The sequence below is a fragment of the Taudactylus pleione genome, unplaced genomic scaffold (assembly GCF_031769625.1).
Source record: "Taudactylus pleione unplaced genomic scaffold, aTauple2 ptg000518l, whole genome shotgun sequence".
Classification (NCBI taxonomy): Eukaryota; Metazoa; Chordata; class Amphibia; order Anura; family Myobatrachidae; genus Taudactylus; species Taudactylus pleione.
In genome coordinates, this window is record NW_028284920.1 from 7,282,214 (window position 1) to 7,304,765 (window position 22,552).

A 22,552-nucleotide genomic window follows, 5' to 3' on the forward strand; every position below is an offset into this window, starting at 1 on the left:
ACACCAATGCTTTTTAGTCTAATACCACAGTCTGTATGATATGTAGTGATAAAAGGTAATCATTACATGCTGATTGATTGGCACATGCTTTTAGTATTTTATATATGTTTTTATAAAAAGAAAATAACATATTTTTTTATAGAGATTATTAAATACCATTTTTACTATATCCCTTGCAGTGGATAATTTCCTTCTGATTCTTTTCTTTTCCCCTCATCATTCTATCTATGCCTATCTTTCCACCCTCTCCGTCCAAGTTAGGATTGCGGCGAAAACATTAACACTGTTATTTCATATATGGTATTAATAAGGGAGGAACCTAGTTGGTTTTGTGGCTGCAACTTGACTTAGTCACTCCTATATACAGATAGTGCATAGATAGTTTTTAGTTTTACCTTTGTTACTTCCCACCAGAGGGCTGTGACTGTGGCTAGAACCCTTTGGGAGAGAATTTTTGTTCATTACAGGTTACCTGCCTGATTGCTCTCTGACCAGGGAAGGGATTTTGAGGGAAAAATGATCAAGGTACTTTGCCTATGCTGAGGGATTAAAAAATCCTGGCTAACCCTTTACCATTCACAGGGATATACCTAACAAGAGTGTTTTAATCATACCTAGCTTCACATGATGGGCACGTTGGACCCTGATTGCAGGTTACAGTGGAGTAGAAGAATTTGCCATTTAGTGCATGCTTACAACTGCACCAAGAATGACTCCACTGGATACTCCCCATATGAATTGATGTTCGAGTGTGAAGCCTGACTGCCCATAGATGTTTCATTAGGTCTACCTTCAAAGGATTCCACTGGCCAGACCCATATCCAATATATAGTAAGACTTAGGAGGGAGCTAAAACAGGCCCATAATCTAGGCTGCACAGAGAGCAGGCACTAGAAATAAATGCAGATATGGGTGATGGAGTTCTTGTACAGCAATTGGGACTTCCAAGGCAACAGAAGTTAGCCTATCATTGGAAGCCACACCCTTTATGTGGTAAGAGAGAAATAACCTGACATACCTGTGTACAAATTGAGATTACAGTCGGGGGAGGGACCCATAGTCACGGACCACCGACTATACCTCCTGCCCATAGCTCAAAATATTTGGTTATTTTATGTACCTGAGACCGGAAACCAGAGAAGCTCTAACTGAAGAAACAGTAGCTGGTTGCGGTTTTTATTATGATGAGACTCCTATAGATAATTTACCCCTGCATGCCATGTGAAACTCACTTATAGTGCCAGAGGGTAAGATAATGGAAAAAGAGTACCCTTTGTTATTAAATACTAGCAATAATGGTAGTAGTTTAGGGTCAGACTGAATAAATACTTCAGAAAGTGATGTGGATAACAATGCTGTTAGCCAAAGTAATGACCCTAAAGATAACCCGGGAACCAAGGGTATATCTATAATGGGTGCAGGGTGTGCGGTGCACAGCCATTTTTCTGAAGTTTTGTACATGTACAGTAGACTCTGTAGACAGAGTCTACTAATGCTCTGGTGACTGGCCAGTCGCTCCAGTCGGCTGCCAGCCACTGGGAAGAGAGTAGGGGCCCCAGACAGGGAATGCTCATGGGCACCCTCCTCTCTAAAGACGCCCCTGCCGGGAATTCTTACAACTAGTGATGGAATATTGAGCAGACACATGCCCCTTTGTACACATAGACCCCTGTTCATTTTAATGGTTGTGGGGTTGGGTCTTGAAGGGCGCACAAAGAGTATGTTGGTGAATATGGTTAGGGTAAAAAAGTGGATGAATGATGTAGCATGAATATTGTAAGTATAATACGTATTTAATATGAAAAACTTGCTTAGGTAAAATTCAAACACATTGATTCAAAAGCAATATACCATGATAAAATGAACAGGGTACATATGTAAAATATAAATCAGAAATAAATATAGTAAAATAGTGCACTATCAGATAATAAAACAAATTGTCCAGAGCTGGGCAGTTGAGTGTGGACCAAAAATCAGTATAGGTGTCAGTCCAAGTAGTGGTTTGTAATTTTTAAATGAAATGGGCATTTATTTGCCTTTAGAGTCAGTCATACACTCTGCGGGACTTCCCTTTTATATGGGAAGGTTGCAGTCCAGGAGTTCTGTGTACCTTTATGGTCCTTTGTTTCTATAGCAGGACTTGAGTGACTCTTGGCACTGAAAACAAAGAATTTGTCACTTGGGAAGGGGATCCTCTTGCTATCATGAACCCCACTATATTCCAGGCTTGTGCAAAGTCAATGGCTGTTTGCCGTTAACATAAAAAAGAATTTGTGTATAGTTCCTTATGGTGCGCGCACCTCCTACCTTGACTCTTGCTGTGGTAGCTGACTAGCATGGCGGGCTCCTGTCAGGCATGAGAGTGTACCACACTCATTATGCTTTCAGTGCACTGTATCCTTTATGTTGGCAAGTTCTCTTTATTTGCAGTTTCGTGCGTGCCAGAGGTGTGCGCGGCTGAGATCGGCAGCTGGCTGGTTCAGCAGCTTAAGCAGCAGGGGCAGTCCCGTCCAGCAGAGCTCTTGCCTCGGGAACTGTCCTGACTGCTATTTGCAGTGTTCCGTTGGTCTCCAATGCAAGAATCGAGTGGAGACAGATGGTGGGTGTGTTCGTAGTGGGTGTGCCCAACACATTTCTCCCAGTTGGGCTTTGTCAGGGACAATGGATCAGGGTTTTGGTATTTGTTCCTTAATTGGATACTGTTGGTAGTCGTTAAGCTTCTAGTTAAAGCAGCCTCAGTGATTGTGTTGTAATGTTTCCAAGACGTTATTACACATGTTTTACAAATTCCTGCTCATGAATGAACAAGAGTGGCTGGTATAGAACATATAGGCTATATACTAGGATTATCAAAACTAATAATAAAAAAAATAAAAATTTAAAATTATTATGGACATGCAGATGATCCGTAATGATGTGAGAACTAGTTGTACTGTAGAAATAGTTTAGAAATCTGAGGAAGGAGAAGTAAATCATGCTGATAGAGACATGAGGGATTGGATGAGATATGTTAGAGAATTCTTTAACTCTTTATGTGTTTATAGAAAGAAGTTCCTTTGAAGGAGAGAGAGCTACTTTTCCCACATTCCAGTAATGTAGAAGAAAGTAGCAAATGGGAATATATATTTTTTTTTAGAATGTAAGCAAAAAATATATACTTATGATAATGACATAATGAAAATAATTTGAGATATGGAGTCTTATAGATTTAATACTGTTAGCAGCACTGTGGAGGTGTTAAACAGTGTACCTTTTAAACAAATAAACCCTGGCATAGATCTCAATATTATGTGAGTTAGGAAGGGCCTTAGGCCTTTATCTAGTATATTAATCTGTCTTAGATTTTCCATTACTGTTTCTTCTGTTGTCATAAGCTCTCTTCTTGGTTATCCAGGATCTGAACTTTGGATCTCGAACGGCACAGGAGAGGGACAGGGTGGCAAGTCCGCGTGGGCCCACTCTGGTATAGGAGAGATGTTGTTCCTTACAGTAACTGTACTTCGTGGGGGGTCTCCCTCCCCAGTACTACACAGGCCCAACCCTTCTTAGCTTCCAAGTTCAGATGGTATTGTTTGGGTGTTTCTAGGGTGGTATGACTGTAATTATCACTCCATCCATCGTGGGCCCACAGGGACCATACCATTCCCCGAACCCCCGTGCGCCAATCAGGAGCCCCATTCAGAAAATTGGAGAGCTCAATATCAATGTTGAGGCCGTTTGGTGTTAAAGTTTTTAATTCAAATATCAATTTACTTTCTTCCCTTGACATGCTTACAATCTGTTCCAAGTACCTATGTTGATTGCTATATTGAGTGATAAATAGTGGTTGTTGTTGATCTAGATCCTTTTTTCCTTTGTATGTTAGTAGTTCGTTTCTCTCAGTCTCCCTTGCTTCTTGGAGTGTTGTTTCAATCAGAGTTTTTTCGTAGTCCTGTTCCAAAAACTTGTTTCTGAGGGTCATTGCCTGATCCTCAAAACTAGTAATCCTGGAACAGTTCCTACGAATCCTTTTAAACTGGCCCTTTGGTATACTTTTGATCCAATTTCTGTGGTGGTTGCTGGTGGGTGAAATTAAGTTGTGGCAGTCAACCTGTTTCGTGAACGTTCTTGTATGAATCCTATTATCTTCTATGGAGATAGTTAAGTCAAAAAGTCTAGGGTTTGGTTACTAAAAGTGGCAGTAAACTCAAGATTTCTATTGTTCTTATTAATGTATAGTTTGAACTCTTCTAATTCTTCAATGGTGCCTTTCCAGATGAGAATAACATCATCTATATATCTTCTCCATACTGCAATCTTGTCTCTGTAAGGGCTGTTATTCCAAATGGTCTGGGTCTCCCAATGTCCCATAAACAGGTTCACGTAACTGTGGGCAAATTTAGTCTCCATAGCTGTCCCGCGAACCTGTCTGTGGTGGGAGCCCCCGTACCAAAAGTAATTGTGCTGTAGGATAAACTGAATCCCTTTGATGATGAATTCTATTTGTTTTTCTGGAATTTTCTCATTGGATTTGAGGATTTCTTCTACTGCTCTGCAGCAGGTTCACAATAATCTCTCCAAAGATGAGTTTAAAGTACTAAAGGATCTATCAGCTGATAACGATCTTATTATTCATAGCAGTTACCCAGCATTTAGTAAAGTAACTATGAATACTTTATAAAAAAAACTAGCGTATGATATGCTTTCATTAAACCCTTTAGGGTATAGGATGTTTAGGCATGCTATCCAGCGAACTACCCAATTTCAATAATTTTTTCCCCCGATCTCCACCCCTCATTAAGGGGCGGATATGGTCGATCATTCTATAGCGAATACTAGATAGTAGCTGATTTTGTTCAGCAAAATGAAGTGCTAATTGCTGCTTACTTGTACCTGAACTAAGTGCATTGTGGATGGCAGAGCAGTGACCCGCCATACATTCTTTGAATTTTCCTTCCATCTTTCCAATGTAACTCATACCACATTGGCATAATATTTGGTACACCACATAGCATGAGTTACAATTTAATTGGTGTTTAATATAAATCATTTTGCCACTATGTGAGTGCAGGAAAGAGTCTCTTGATATCAAGTATTGGCAAGTTACACAAGTGCATTTTATGCAGCCCAGTTTTTTTTAAAACACTTTAGTAGCTACTAAAGGTTTATTTAATTTAGAAATATCTGTTTTCACTAGATTAGAGGAAACTACATTGTATCTGTTAACCCAAGGGAACTTGGGTTTAACAGTACTATTGGCTTCCTCCTTGTTCAGAAGTGTGTTTTTGTCCAATGCAAGGACTTTTACTTTTGTCTCCTCTAATAATTTCTGTGAATATCCCTACATAAGAAACGATTAATTAACTCATCTATTTGCGATATAGCAGTATTTTGGTCACCATTAAAGTGCATTACCCTAATCATTTGTGACTAGGGTAGACCTCTAATTAGACACCCAGGATGGCAACTTTGCGCTTGCAGTTGTAAATTCCTATTGGCCTGTTTAGAAAATAGTGAGGTGCAAATTGTGTTATTAGTGATCGTTATTTTCACATCCAAAAGAATTGATTTCTCTTTTATCCATATTACATGTAAATTTAATTGGAACATCACTATGGTTCGAAGCTGCTCTTCATCCCCCATCCATATAATCAAAAGATCATCTACAGTATGAAATGTTTTGAGAATTAATCAATGGATCACTAAAATATAGAGCATTCTCCACCGCGAATATTACTATGTTGGTGAAGCCAGGGCTGCACTCGAGCCCATTGCACAGCCTCTTACCTGCAGGAAATAGCATTTGTCAAAGGCAAAAAAATTATTAGTTAGAATCAATTGAAATAGTGTCCATGATTGTGTCCATGAACATTGGAGAAAATAACGACTTTTCGACAAGGAAATTTCTTACACACTGAAGACTAAAGGAAAAGAAAGTTTTTTTACTCCGCACAGAGTAAAGGTAAGTGTTAGTATAGTTAGACCAAAATATGAATAGTTATACGAGATATAGTGTCTCTCACATAGTATTTCAGTTGGTGGTGCTCCCAGGAGCCAAAATGTAATCTTAGACAAAAAGAAAGGAAAGAAGAAGGCTCTTTTTGTGGGGTACTCTTGTATCTAATAGTTTATATTAAAATATAACTTTTATTATATAATCTAAAATTGTGGTACCTTGGGGTAAATGAAAGGGTACGCCCAGTATGAATGGGACTTAAACTAGACATACAGACATATGACACAAACATACATTAAACACATAAATGGTTCTATCACCAAAGAATGGCGAAAATGTTCTTCATTATGATTTGAGAATAGGAATTCTCATGCAGGGTACATTCCTTCTTTGTATAGGTAAGCTATGTATCAATGATATATTACATGTGTTTTGACACATTTAAAAGTTAGTCCAAAATACAGTAATAGTAGGAGTATTATATCAACTGTGCAGGACTCCAAAATTTGTGTGACAGAAAGAAAAAAATCATAAAAAATTGGAATATTGTATTGATCACACAACCACACAGTTTATACAGAATTAGTCATAGTGGTAAAGGTGAATCGTATCCTCAGGGGATATATATATATATATATATATATATGACTACAACAAACATCACACGTAAGATTGTATATATAAAGAGAGACCTTTGTCATTATACGTTGAGACACAGAAATTTCTCATCACTTATATATATATATATGCCTGTCTTGGCGCCTCCAAAATCTTGTCAAAATATATATAACAACAACAGGGGTGTTGTGTCCTCTGTACACAATTCCAAGATATATGAAGCAGAACACATGTAAAGAAAATTAACCTTGAGTGGTGAAATAATACACTAGTCATAAGCCACACATGTGTGCAGATATAAGCATGATAACAACACAGGGCATCTTGTGTATGTATAATACAATACTATCCACGCTGGGGTAATCCAGAACAGAGTAAGACACATGGGCTATAAGCATATAAGGAGTCCCACGTGGGGAAGATACATTTTACCCTTTTAGAAGATAAGTAAGAAGGAAGTGGAGGTCGGCGTGTGCACCCGCCGATATGATCCATCCATCACCGCTGCACTGCCTGTAGAAATCGGGACGTGCATTGCGGGTGACCAAGCTTAATAGGCGAAATGCGCATCAGTCGGATTCAGGTCAGGGGATTGACTTGGCCATTGCATAACATTCCACTTTTTAGCCTTAAAAAACTCTTTGGTTGCTTTTGCAGTATGCTTCGGGTCATTGTCCATCTGCACTGTGAAGCGCCGTCCAATGAGTTCTGAAGCATTTCACTGAATATGAGCATATAATATTGCCCAAAACACTTCAGAATTCATTCTACTGCTTTTGTCAGCAGTCACATCATCAATAAATACAAGGGAACCAGTTCCATTGGCAGCCATACATGCCCATGCCATGACACTACCACCACCATGCTTCACTGATGAGGTGGTATGTTTTGGATCATGAGCAGTTCCTTTCCTTCTCCATACTCTTCTCTTCCCATCACTCTGGTACAAGTTAATCTTTGTCTCATCTGTCCATAGGATGTTGTTCCAGAACTGCAATGGCTTTTTTAGATGTTGTTTGGCAAACTCTAATCTGGTCTTCCTGTTTTTGTGGCTCACCAATGGTTTACATCTTGTGGTGAGCCCTCTATATTCACTCTTGTGAAGTCTTCTCTTGATTGTTGACTTTGACACACATACACCTACCTCCTGGAGAGTGTTCTTGATTTGGCCAACTGTTGTGAAGGGGTTTTTCTTCACCAGGGAAATAATTCTTCTGTCATCCACCACAGTTGTTTTCCGTGGTCTTCCGGGTCTTTTGGTGTTGCTGAGTTCTCTGGTGCGTTCTTTCTTTTTAAGAATGTTCCAAATAGTTGATTTGGCCACACCTAATGAAAATTCTGTCAATGTCCCAATATTTATGGACCTGACTGTATATATATATATGTATATATATATATATATAAAGTCACTGCGGCCAGCACTCCATAATAACCAAAAATACTTGCCCAGGTGCCATCTGAGGTAGAGAAGACCTGTTGAATAAAAATGCAAAACAGCGGCACTCACGGGGCTGGATAAAGAAGAGTCAGGTACACAATAGGTGTATGTGATTCGACGTTTCAGTCGGTGAGGACTTTTATCAAGAACACAGAAAGGATACAAAGTACAAACCTTTATAGGACTGTGTTGATGTGATGAAGTGCTGCACACACCCATCTTGCCAGTCGCCGGATGAATGACGTCATCAGCGTGCGGCCGAACAGTCACAGTGCACGTGGTGACGTTCGGCGTGTGACGCAATGTACGATGACACTCACTTCCAGGCACAAGAAAAGAAAGTACAAGTGCACAACTCCAACATTACTAATTATATATAATACATTATGCAATAGAATTTTGCAATAAATAGAGGTTTTGGCATAATCATGGCCATGGTTATGGGCCTACCCACCGCGCCCAGGTAACCTCTGAGGGTAGGTCCCTAACCTACTTTCTTTTCTTGTGTTTGCAACAATAGTCTCCACAGGTAGCACCTCCCATTATATATATATTCAGGGTGTGCAGTCTAGGGCCCCACTTTCTATATACTCAGCAAGTCAATGGGCGGGATTATGTAAATGAGATCCATGGACACAAAGTATACCATCAATATAAGCTGGACAGTACTGTGATGAATATTATAGTGCATAGCAGTGAGGTGGGAGCATCCAAATAGGTGAACAGGATGCTAGACAAGTGAAACATAAACATAAATATGGCTATGTGCATGTGATATACTGAAAATAAAATAATAAATAAACAATAATACTACATGATAAATAATAAATAATATACTGCAATCATCAGACTATACTGGTTAAACAAGTAGGTCATGTGGCATATTATAGGGTAAGGTAATGCAAAACGCTAGCATCCCATAGACAAATGAACACGTGGGGTAGGACATATGTTAGCGTGAACATGTCTATACACTGTATATAAGGTGAATAGATCATGAAAAAAGAAATCTTGAAAAAGTAACATACATAAGTTATGCCCTCTGTTGAGGACAAGCTGAAGACGAATAAATAAATAAACATAATAAATAAACGTAGATGTGGGAACATTCATTACTAGCTCAACAGGACCAATCCGGAATGATAGCCTAAGATGTGCTGCAGGCAAGACCACGTAAAGGGTATATAAGATCATAATGACAAAACCAGGTCAAAGTAGGAGAGAAATGGGGAAAGTCCAATATTATATTAGATTTACAAAACCTGGTATTCCAAGGGAGTCACTACCCTAGTACTAACCAGGCCAAACACTGATTAGCTTCCAAGATCGGACGAGATCGGGCTTATCCAGTGTGAGTATGTTAGTAAATCATAAAAAGTAAGAATGAACCATAACCTCTCCAGCAGAAATCACCTAATGAGTAGGTCATTGATCACTACCTCTTGGTGGTAACTTAAGCCAGAGACACGAGAGGCAAAACTTCTTGCACCATGAGGATAAGGATGGCACAGCATTGTACCGCCATAAGACAAGCATTTGAAGGGAAAGACAATGACCAGCCTGTAGCATGACACTTCAAAGAATTCAAGCATCCTTTGGCTACATTGAGGCACAAGATCATTGATCACGTACCGGCAATGAGAAGAGGTGGAGACAGAGACAAACGTTTATTACAACTAGAGGCACGGTGGATCCACGATATGAATACTGTTGCACCTTTGGGTCTCAATGAGACATTATCATTTGCTTGTTTTCTCTAAAATAGACTTTTTATCTTGACCTCTTTATCATTCGTTGGTTTATCCATCTAGCCTCAAGGACACTTTCTATCTCCTGTTTGTTGTAATGGTGATTTTTTTGTCTCCCTACCTGGTGCTTTATCACGTTAGTTAGCACCTAATAATCTTGTGCTTTGTTCCTATTCCATATTCTTTTTTAAGTCGAGATATATATACATTCCTTTCTGGTTTATGCCTCTCGTGTCTCTGGCTTAAGTTACCACCAAGAGGTCGTGATCAATGACCTACTCATTAGGAGATTTCTGCTGGAGAGGTTATGGTTCATTCTTACTTTTTATGATTTACTAACATACTCACACTGGATAAGCCCGATCTCGTCCGATCTTGGAAGCTAATCAGTGTTTGGCCTGGTTAGTACTAGGGTGGATGACTCCCTTGGAATACCAGGTTTTGTAAATCTAATATAATATTGGACTTTCCCCATTTCTCTCCTACTTTGACCTGGTTTTGTCATTATGATCTTATATACCCATTACGTGGTCTTGCCTGCAGCACATCTTAGGCTATCATTCCGGATTGGTCCTGTTGAGCTAGTAATGAATGTTCCCACATCTACGTTTATTTATTATGTTTATTTATTTATTCGTCTTCAGCTTGTCCTCAACAGAGGGCATAACTTATGTATGTTACTTTTTCAAGATTTATTTTTTCATGATCTATTCACCTTATATACAGTGTATAGACATGTTCACGCTAACATATGTCCTACCCCACGTGTTCATTTGTCTATGGGATGCTAGCGTTTTGCATTACCTTACCCTATAATATGCCACATGACCTACTTGTTTAACCAGTATAGTCTGATGATTGCAGTATATTATTTATTATTTATCATGTAGTATTATTGTTTATTTATTATTTTATTTTCAGTATATCACATGCACATAGCCATATTTATGTTTATGTTTCACTTGTCTAGCATCCTGTTCACCTATTTGGATGCTCCCACCTCACTGCTATGCACTATAATATTCATCACAGTACTGTCCAGCTTATATTGATGGTATACTTTGTGTGCATGGATCTCATTTACATAATCCCTCCCATTGACTTGCAGCTGACGCCTGGAAGTGAGTGTCATCATACATTGCGTCACACGCCAAACGTCACCACGTGCACTGTGACTGTTCGGCCGCACGCTGATGACGTCATTCATCCGGTGACTGGCAAGATGGGCGCGCGCAGCACTTCATCACATCAACACAGTCCTATAAAGGTTTGTACTTTGTATCCTTTCTGTGTTCTTGATAAAAGTCCTCACCGACTGAAACGTCGAATCACATACACCGATTGTGTACCTGACTCCTCTTTATCCAGCCCCGTGAGTGCCGCTGTTTTACATTTTTATATATATATATATATATATGTATATATATATATATTAAATTCTATTATTCCATGCTGATATACCCTTACATCTATAATAATGCTTCCCCTTGGGCACTATGCTCCTTTAGCCTTTGCAGTGTGCATGTTAGACGCTGCATGTACCAGTATGGCTGTCTGACCACTGTGGTTTATGCACTTCCTATTATTGTGTGTATATCTACTTTTTGTTTCCTGATGGTGAGATGTAGTCTGTTATTGGATGACTGTTAACTTTGTTCATTCAATGTTTATCACCATGAAGTATATAGTATTTTAAGAATGTAAATTTTTGTTCTCTTTACATAAAGTTGTATGTGATTTCTATGGTGATGGTATGATGCACTTGCTCTATTGGTCACCGGCTGCACCACCTGACGCTCGGCTGATGTGTGAGGTCACCACATTTTTTATGCTGTTTGGCTTGTTGTGAAAAATTCCCTTGGATTGCTGCCATAATACTGTATATATATATATATATATATATATATATATATATATCATTAAAGCAAATCCTGTGCAGCTTGCAGCAGCAGTGGTGGTTTGGAACTCTGGGGGTCATTCAGACCCGCTCGCGAGCGAAGGACGCTCGCAAGCGGGTCGATGTTGCGCATGCGCGAGACCCGGCGAGCGACGAGGAATACGTCACTCGGGGTCTCGCACCAAAGGGGGCGTGCTGTCGATGGTGAGTGACAGCACGCCCCCTTTGGTGGGCGTACCAGGGGTGTGGCTGCCAGATGGAGGCGTTCCCATGGGAACGCCTACCGTCTGGATCCGGCCCCACTGACATCACTAGTGATGTCAGTGGGAGTGATTTTGGCTCTGATAGAGCCAAAATCACTCCAGGGCTTGCGGTCACCGAGACCCTACCGCAGGGTCTCGTCGCAAGCCCGATGGTTACGATGGTCTTGACCATCGCGACCATCATCATGGACACTTGCGTAAGCAGTGGGTGGTAACCCACACCTATGCGAGCGTCCAAGAGGCCGCTCCATTTTTAGGGAGGAGGGCACTGATTCAGAGCGAGCGCTCTGGTCTGAGCGTTCGGCTCTGAATCAGGCCCTCTGAGTTTTCTGGGTTGCACAGGTCCAGCTGGAAGTTCATCACTGGATGACAGGAGGGGTTGAAAACCCTCATCCAACTGATGCTCTGGGCACTGACGCTGAATAGCATCCAGCGAGTAGGCTGGAGTCTCATTAGTGCCAGGGACTTTTTCTGCACCAGCTGTGCTAAGGAGCTCAGCAGATTGTGACTGCATTCTACCACAACAGACTGAACACTAGCACCTTGCTGCTGGGTCATTTACTTATACCTGCATGTCTAATTACTGTGCCTGCTTGTCCAGGCTTCTGTCTGTGCAAGTTAAAGTGCAGTGTCTGTTACAATTAAAAGGTCACTGTTTCACCGTGAAACTGCCTATCATGTATCATATTTACTGTGACCCTGTTACAATATATATAAATAAAAATTATAAAAATAAATATATATATATATATAAATATATATAAAATGTATGTATGCATATACAGTATATATATATATATATATATATATATATATATAATTTATTTATTTATTTATTTTTATTGTGCTGCTGTTTGTAATTTTAAAGTAAGGAGAAACCACAAACACTAATGCACGTATTAATTACCTAATTTATAAAACTGTGGAGGCACTTAAGTGGAACAGTTTCAAATTGCAGATGTCAATGAGGGTTATGGCTTATCAAAGACCATTGCTTTGTGAAGTGGATTGGATGGCAAGATTATGGAATAACCCATGGGTACACGTAATTTAGCGCTCAGAGTAAAATGCAACCAAATAACTGAATTGCACAATGTAATGATACTGTACTTGCACACAGTAAAGGTCACTGAGACTGATAGCTAAATCTATAACTTACTGTACAGCCAAAAGTTAATTACACTCTCTTTCCAAAACTACTGTACCTATCACGATTAGTCAACTTAGACTCTGAATAGTGAGTAACCTTTAGGACAATGCAGATTTGTTAGAAGAATTAATTGTGGATAAGGGAGAAGTCCTCCAATTTGATCCCCTGTAGTGAATAGAAACACAATAAATAGTTCTGTGGTTTGGCAATAGTATGACACTCTTCATTTGGCTGTTGCTAGATTAGAACAACCATGCTAAGCTGTGTTACTCTCCTTACGCTTCTGGTTCTGACATGGACTGGCCAAGGTAAGACTGATGCACAGATCTGCTAAATACAGAAAAATATATCCAAATGTGTTTCTACTGCAAAATGAGGGACGTATGATTATGGCTAATAGTGCTGTTTAATGAATTTAAACATGTTCTTAACATAAAAAGAAAGTAATTATGTACTGTCTATGGCAGGGGTTCCCAACCACGGTCCTCAAGGCACACTAACAGTCCAGGTTTTAAGGATAGCCATACTTGAGCACAGGTGACTTAATTAGTACCTCAGTTATTTTGATTTAACCATCTGTGCTTAAGCTTGGATATAAGTAAAAACAGGACTGTTGGTGTGCCTTGAGGACAGCAGTTGGGAATCACTGGTCTATGGGTTTATACTCTCATTGGAGGAGATTTATCAAGAGAGAGAATGTGGAGAGATAAACTACCAACCAATCAGCTCCTAACTGTCATCTTACAGGCTGTATTTGAAAAATGACAGTTAGGAGCTGCTTGGTTGGTACTTTATCTCCATCCACTTTATCTCTATTCAAGGCTTAGCACATAGACCCCTTTATCTCTCTCCAAGCTTTGATGAATCTCCCCCATAGTCCCTTAGACTGTGCTAATATCATGCATCATTATTCTAAAGTAAGAACATGATATAAAATTATGTAACTCACAATATCTTCCAGCCAACTCCACAACATGTAACAACAAATCATCATCCAAAGAGCAGCATGAGATATTTGCTCTCATTAACAAAGTGAATGATGCTGCAACCAGACTTGTTCAATCACAAGAGTATAAAAATCTTCTTAATGATTTTATCAAAAAGATAAAGTCCAGGATCTGTGACATAAACCCTGACATGAAAGTTGTCTCTGCAATAAAAAAGTGGTCGGATCGTGTCCTGAACAAGATACAAGACAGGACACTGACAGAGAATGACATCAAAAACTCTCTGGACAACGATCCTTTAAATCACATAGATGATTTCTTAAAACTTATATATAAGAAAACAGATTAAAAATCCAAGGTGTCAGCCAGGTGAAGGTAAGATTATATATATTAAAGATTGTAAAGAAATGTAGCTGTATAATGTATTAAAAGCACATTGTGCCAAACGGGATGTAGGGCATATCCCGGCGGATGAGATGCCGGTTGTTGATATACCGACGCCTGGCATCCCGCAGCCGGGCAAAATGTAGACTTCACTATCCCCTTACTGATCAAGATACCGGCGTCAGAATCCGGACAGTCGGCATCCTGATTGTAAAACACCGGAGCCAGGTAAGTATTAGCCGCGGGTGGGGGTGTTAGGTTTAGACACCCCCTAGGGGGACTTAGGGTTAGGCTGCGGGAAGGGGGGGTTAGGGTTAAGCACCACTGGGGGGAATTTAGGGTCTGATAACCTCTCGGGAGGGTTAGGTTTAAGGTGTGGGAAGGGGGGGGGTTAGAGTTAGGCACCCCCCGGGGAGGTTAGGCACCACCAAGGGAGGGTTAGGGAGAAAAGGGGAGGGATAGGGTGCTTACCAGTCTCTGTCGGGATCTTCAGCTGTCGTGCTTCAGGGGTCGGATTTGAACCCAACCCATGATTTCATACCCAACCCGTGTCAAACTAATGGCAAACCTGCGAACATGTTTGAACATTTTACTAATTTGCAAATTTAGAGATGAAATGTGTCCCGAGAAATGAATGTGTCAAACTTAGCACCAAAAATTTAATTTAGAACACTGACAGAGTAATTATTGTATATGTAGTGCACTGCTCAATGCAACATCTGTAGAGTTACTCTTTTTGAATACAGTATGCCACACTTTTTCTAAGTGTGAATATTTTTTATTTCAGTACATTCAAGTTCCAGTGCTCCAATGTGTCAATGACTATATATACCTGAATCTCTGTTCTCTTCTTTCAGTGCTGAGTATCAAGGAGGACTTAAGATTTCTCAGAAGAAAAGATTATACACATGTCGATACATTACTGTTAGTAAATCAGAAATAAACATCACTAAGCAAAGCAAATTGCCTCTTCCTTTTTTTTTTCAAACAATGTAAATATTAATGCTAATGAATGTATCCAAGTCACGTTTCCTGGTGCCAAACACACCTGCATAGCCTTGCCACCAGAGGTTAGGGCTAATGTGACCTTTATGCAAATCCAGGTCTGATAATCAGCACCAGAAATCTTAATGCAACCAATCAAGCAAAGTAAAGTCACAATTCATTCTGGTTAAAATATACCTTTAAATCGCCTTAATAAGAATAATGTACTGCTACTGTAAAATATGCTTTATAATATAAATATACAGATGTGTCCTCCTACACCCTTCCCTTTTGTGCCATATGGTGTGAAACAATTGATGCAGTACCCGTGCTGCATGTTTTTTCCACAATTTTGATACTTTTCCCTCAACTTTACTATTTCCTGCTAATTTTACCAACATTGTGCTGCTGTACTTAGGGGGTTATTCAGACCCGCTCACGAGCAAAGGACGCTCGCAAGCGGGTCGATGTTGGGCGAATGCGCATGCGCACGATGGAGGGAGCTCCGCCGTGCGCATGCGCGAGACCCGAATAACGACGGCAAAGCCGTCGTTATGGGTCTCGCACCAAAGGGGGCGTGCTGTCGATGGTGACTGACAGCACGCCCCCTTTGGTGGGTGTGCCGGGGGCGTGGCTGCCAGTTGGAGGCGTTCCCATGGGAACGCCTACCGTCTGACTCCTGCCCCACTGACATCAGTAATGATGTCAGTGGGAGTGATTTTGGCTCTGATAGAGCCAAAATCACTCCTGGGCTTGCGGCAGTGAGACCCTACCGCAGGGTCTCGCTGCAAGCCCGATGGTCGCGATGGTCTTGACCATCGCGACCATCAACATGGACGCTCGCTATAGCTATGGGTGGTAACCCACAGCTATACGAGCGTCCATGAGGCCGCTCCAAAAACAGGTAGGAGGGCCCTGATTCAGAGCGAGCGCTCTGGTCAGAGCATTCGGCTCTGAATCAGGCCCTTATTCCTCAATTATCTGACTTAGGGCCTGATTCAGCGTTGTACACTATGGCCACCGCTGCATCTTTGTACGCAGCTGCTATGCAAAAATATGCAAATGTCGTAGTCCCCAGGAGATGTAATGAGCCACCCACCTGCAGCTTTGAAAATCCAAGCATCTGCGTAAAATGCTGCAGCATCAGAAGCAGATCACTCAATCATAGGCCTTCTAAATAAGCTTATGGTCTTGCAAAATGGGCGACTGAAGTGACTGAAGCCGGCACCAGTGAAACTGTGTACAAAGAGGCAGTCGCTGGATCTGGAACGCCTATGAAATGGTTGTGACACACCTACGTTTTTGTAACCACCCCTCCGTTACCACCCACAAATGGCCCATAACTGTCAATCACTCTGATACTAAATCCTCTCTGTGAGAGACATTGCAGAGGCACCGGGACACATGCGCCGTGCGACTTAGGCGCATGCACTGTAATAAAATCATCAGCCAACTGCATATACATCGAACAGCAAGCCTGTGTATTAGACACTTAGGAGTAGTGTTTTTGTCTCAAAGAAATCGGTTTAAAGTCGCAGATTTAGCCTAATGGCTCATGGCGAGGGTCACACATATCGGGCCTGTCTTTTGCTAGTTTAACCAGGACTTTTTCCTCAATTTTGCATCTTAGGGCCTGATTCAGACCCGCTCGCTGACGGAGGCAGCTTGCAGGTCTGATGGGCGTGTTTTTTTTTTTTCACCAGCCCACTCGCAAAGCTGTGGGTGACCACCCACAGCTTGTGCGAGCGGCCTGGAGATGATCGCGATTATCACGACCATCGGGCTTGCGATGAGACCCTGTGGAAGGGTCTCGGTTCCCGCAAGCCCAAGTGGACTTCCTGCTCTAATAGAGCAGGAAGTCCGCTACTGACATCACTAGTGAATACAGAAAAATATATCCAAAATAGAGCAGGAAGTCCACTACTGACATCACTAGTGATGTAATTAGGGCCGCCCACAAACACCAGGCATTGATAAGGGAACGTCTGCATTTGCCTAACCACCCCCCCTCCCCGCCTACAAAACGGGACTAGCTGTCACTCACCATCAACAGATCCCCCGTCTTGTAGCGAGCCCCGGAGCGACTGAACTTCAGTCGCTCGCTGGGGCTCGCGCATGCGCACACCGGAGGCTGCGCATGTGCAGTGGGGGACCATCAACCCGCTTGCAAGTGCTGTGCACTTGCGAGCGGGTCTGAATCAGTTCGCTTATAGTGTACTAGGTACTTAGGATTATTCATTGGCGCTGCTAAGTAGCAAAGTCCGTGGTGCGATTTGACATTATTTAAGGATAATTCTGAGGCTTATCGTGTTATATTTTATATTTCTCAGTAAGGCTGTACTTTATTGTTGATACTACACACGTTTTTACTGTATTTGTAATAGGGCAAGTTGTGTTTTATCTTTACTGAAAGTTATACATTCCAAATGTTTTATTATGGAATAAGGGTATATTTTACATATATTCATGTCACTTATGTATTATAATACCTATTCTATCCCCCAGAGCATTTGCAAGCTGTCCGCAACTGCGTACACATATGCAGCATTGGACACAGGGCCTGATTCAGAGCCGGACGCTATTTGCGCTTGCTCGTTCAGACAAAGGGTCTGGATATTTAAATAGAGCGCTCGCTCTTTGCGGTCTGTTGACGCCTCTATGTCTGAGCGAGCGAACGAAATATGCGCTCGCTATTTTGTAAAAACGCCCCCTGGCCGTTCGCATCATACGTCATCTCCGCTATTTATTAGATTAATTGAGTACATCGAAAGGCGTCTGAACTGCTCGCAGTGCTTGTGGTAGGATTTTCCTACCGCAATCATGCGAACAGTTCAGGCTAAGAGACAACCAAGTGACGTGGTCGATGATGCTGCTTCGTTACTTATGCACACCCATTAAACGCCCGTTTTGACCGTTTGGCACACCTGCGTTCGGATCTCCACTCCCCGTTTTCAAGCACCTTCCCCTGTTACCACCCACAAACGCCTCATTCTGTCACTAAAATTAGTAGGCCCTCGCTGTTTTGCGAGTGCACGATTTCCGACTGCAATGACTGGTTGGCGCATGCGCATTACGACCCATACGCATGCGCAGATGTACGAACATCGCTCGGAGCGAACGAGCGGCCGCTTACGAGCGGCTCTGAATCAGGCCCACAGATCATGCCAACATTGACTCCTTCAGTAAGTCTATACTCACTCAGAATGGCCGCCGTAACTGAGACGCTGGAGCTATTTTTCCAGCGCAGATGCAGGATATGACACGCCCCCAAAATGCTCTTTAACGCCGGCATTTTTAGATGACACTCCCTATTGACTTCCCCAAACACGCCATGCTTGTCAATCATATTGTGAATAAAGATTTGCAGCATGAGACTACGGCGACAACAGTAATGTACCATGACACATGAAAAGTGTGATTCAGTAACAATAAGCAATTGAACCAACTCGCAAGTACTTTCAATAGAAAACAATCCTACACAGAAAATTACTAAAAATTGTGTGAAGAGTATCATTGCTCAAAAGTAGTAGTAGGTAAAAAAATAGAAATAAAAAAACCCTAAACCATGTGTAAAATGGCAACAGCAGATGTGGATGCCCCCTACATGAGTGCACATGCCCCGCGCACATGCTTATTCTCAGTGCCAAATCTGTACCTCCCTCCTGTGGACCCTGATGATTGGTGTAAAGCCCCTATCAATCAGCTTTTTTGTAGAGCAGCTCCCCAAAATTTCCTCACCCATAAAACAGTGCTCTGTGCCTGCGGGGTACAGTGCGGAATACTTTGGGACACAAGGATAAATATTGAGTTGGTTACAGTGCGGGACACACAGTGTGGGTCAGGTACAGTGCGGGTTGGATACAATGCGAGTCGGCTACAGTGCGCGCTACAATACAGGTCGGATACAGTGCAGGTTACAGTGTGAGTGGGATACAGTGCTAGCTACAGTGCAGGTCAGATACAGTACGGGTCAGATACAGTGCGTGTCAGATACAGTGCAGGTTTGAGTGCAGGTTGGATACAGTACTGGCTACAGTGCAGGTTGGATACAGTGTGGGTCGGATACAGTACAGGTTGGATACAGTGTGGGTCGGATACAGTGCAGGTCGGATACAGTGCTTGCTACAGTGCAGGTTGGATAACGTGCGGGTTGGATACAGTGTGGATCGGATACAGTGCAGGTTACAGTACAGGTTGGATACAGCGCGGGTTGGCTACAGAGCAGGTTGGATACAGTACGGGTCAGATACAGTGCGTGTAAGATACAATGCAGGTTTGAGTGTGGGTTGGATACAGTGCTGGCTACAGTGCAGGTTGGATACAGTGTGGGTCAGATACAGTGCATGTTAGATACAGTGTGGGTCGGATACAGTGCAGGTCGGATACAGTTCTGGCTACAGTGCAGGTTGGATACAGTGCAGGTTGGATACAGTGTGGGTAGGATACAGTGCAGGTTACTGTACAGGTTGGATACCGTGTGGGTTGGACACAGAGTGGGTTGGATACAGTGCGGGTTGGATACAGTGTGGTTTGGATACAGTGTGGGTTGGATACAGTGCAGGTTACAGTGCAGGTTACAGTGCGGGTTGGATACAGTGCGGGTTGGATAAAGTGTAGGTCGGATACAGTGCAGGTTACAGTGCAGGTTGGATACAGTATGTAGAAATTATAAGGCGCCCTCCTAGTAGGGGCTGAATGGAAGCTGGCAGCTCTCCCAGGGGACCGCCAACAACAATAACCTAGATGTATATTATATTGATTGATGGTAGCGCCAAAATACCTGTATCAGACCCGTGAGACACACAGAAAATTTGTAGAGAATATATAACAATATATTATAATAACAAAGGCATTTCTTCAATAATCAAATCAATATATTGATCTTAAAATTCCATATATAGCATATTCTGCATGCAGAGAAAAACTTCCCAAAATCACATATTAAAGACCATCAGCTAAGAAATCTAATATGAAGTGGTTTTACATTTAGATCAGCTTTTCCTGTAAGATCCAACCTCTAGAGTGCTTCCAAGTCACAAAGTAGCGTGTGCATAAAACATTGTATCATTGCATTTAGCAAACACAGTATCCACTCACGGTGATTACTAGTATTCTCAATTGGTACTCCACTAGCTGACTTTCTCAAAGACTCAATTGTAATAGCGGCTCTTTATATAGTTCCACATATATCAGAATCAACCAGTACTAATGCCTCAATGCTACCCCACTCTACAAGTGTCAGTGTGAGGTGGACCGGCTTGTGTAACACACCTAGGACCTGCTGTGGCCGATCATGAATAGGGAGCTGCTGTATCAAGTTCGTGCACTCACCTGGTCCATATGGTGTTAACTGCACATCATGTCCCGCTGCTATTGCTATGGCTCGGGATTCGTGTGAAGTTCCCACTGGTCCGTATGGTGTTAACTGCACACCAGATCCCGCTGTTACTGCGGCTCAGGGTTCGTGTGGAGTTCCCGCTGCTGTAGCCGCAGCCAGGGGATCCGTGTAATGATACACTGAGAGCTGTATGCCACCGCTGTAATCGTGGGTAAGGTGCTGCTTTGGGACAATCCACTCCCCTAATAGGTATAGTCAGCAATAAATGCCATATTCTGGCCACAGCTAAGTTCTGGGTTTAGGATGGAAATCTTTATGGATAATTTACAAGGAGCTGACACACTGAAGCATTCACTGGCTATTATTAATCACCGGTGGAAATGAGACTTAAGGCCATATTCAGTTAGCGGTGAAAACTGACGTTTTTTCAGCCATCAGTGAAAAATGCAGTTTTTCGCCCTTAAAAATTTGACATTTTCGCAAAAAACAAGCGAAAATGTCAACAGGCGAAAAAAAAATGGAGAAAAGTTTTCTCCATCCCAGACCAGAAGAAAAACAATGTAAAATCCCTATTCTTGGCTAAAAAAGTGGGGATTTCTTTCAGAACCCTTTGGACACCCCCCCTAATGATACTGTAAATTACTGGAAAAAAAAATTGTAAGTTGCGTACTATGGTGAAAAAATAATAGTTGAATATAGTTTTATTGTGTTGGGTCTGATTTTTCGGGGGGCTGTATGGATGCGTCAAATGTTTTAAACATCGCACGCAGTCACAGCAGGCGATTTTTTAATGTTTTTTAAAATTGCTTTTTTACGAAATGAAAATATGCTTGCACCCATTTTAACGTAACCCCAATTTACGGGGAACAGTAATTTCCTGGAAAAAATAGCTTTCTATCTTTTTTCAACAAATTTTTTTTTTGCCCAAAATTTGCGCAGTCGGTTTTCGCCAAAGTACACAACTTATGATTTTTTGGGGTAATTTATCATTAGAGGGGAGTCCAAAGGGTTCTGAAAGAAATCCCCACATTTTTAGCCAACAATAGGGATTTTGCATTTTTTTTCTCCTGATCTGGGATGGAGAAAACTTTTCTTCAGTTTTTTTTCGCCTGTTGCTATTTTTGCCTGTTTTTTGGTGAAAATGTTGCTGTTTTATTGGGTAAAAAAAACAGCTGTTTTCACCAAAGGTCAAAAAAATGCCAATTTTCACCGCTAATTGAATTCGGCTTTTGACGTTTGTTCAACCCAGTCTCCTGTGAATTAGCAATGCAAATCAGATATGCAATCTTGATCTGGGGACACCCTTAACGCATTTTTTTCTCACTGAGAATTTCTTCAGAAGGATGTCAGTCAGCAGGAAGATATCTAATTTATAGGAAGTTCCTCCCAATCAGCTTTATTCATTAGTATACACAGCACCCGCAGTCTATTTCGTCCCCATTTTAGATGCACATCATAAATATTCTCAGGAAAGCTGGGAGGTGTCAAGTATAGTCCAGAACCACAACTTATTTAAACTTTAAATACTCTTATTAAATTGGTAATATCATCATTATAAGTATTTGCATGTCCATACATTTGACAGAAGAAAATAAAAAGTATGTAGATGTATATATATATATATATATATATATATATATATATATATATATACAATCATAACCAATACACATTCAAATCAAAAAAACATATCATACATAGAGAGAACTAAATTTTCTTATAAAATATTTTATTTTACACTGAGCCAAATATGTTCTTTCAACAAGGGGAGGTCTAAAGAAAAGTTCAAATGATTAGCCCCCTCATATTATATGCGGCAAAGATTTCAATCAATATAGTGTTATAACACA

General features: G+C 41.3%; 3 pseudogenes; 1 reads left to right on the plus strand and 2 right to left on the minus strand.

Annotated features, from left to right (window-relative positions):
• Positions 1-3,481: 3,481 nt before the first annotated feature.
• LOC148501454 (5S ribosomal RNA) lies at positions 3,482-3,604 on the minus strand (annotated as a pseudogene).
• Positions 3,605-9,241: 5,637 nt separating this feature from the next.
• Positions 9,242-9,360, minus strand: LOC148501455 (5S ribosomal RNA; annotated as a pseudogene).
• Positions 9,361-10,069: 709 nt separating this feature from the next.
• Positions 10,070-10,189, plus strand: LOC148501456 (5S ribosomal RNA; annotated as a pseudogene).
• The last annotated feature ends 12,363 nt before the right edge of the window (positions 10,190-22,552 follow it).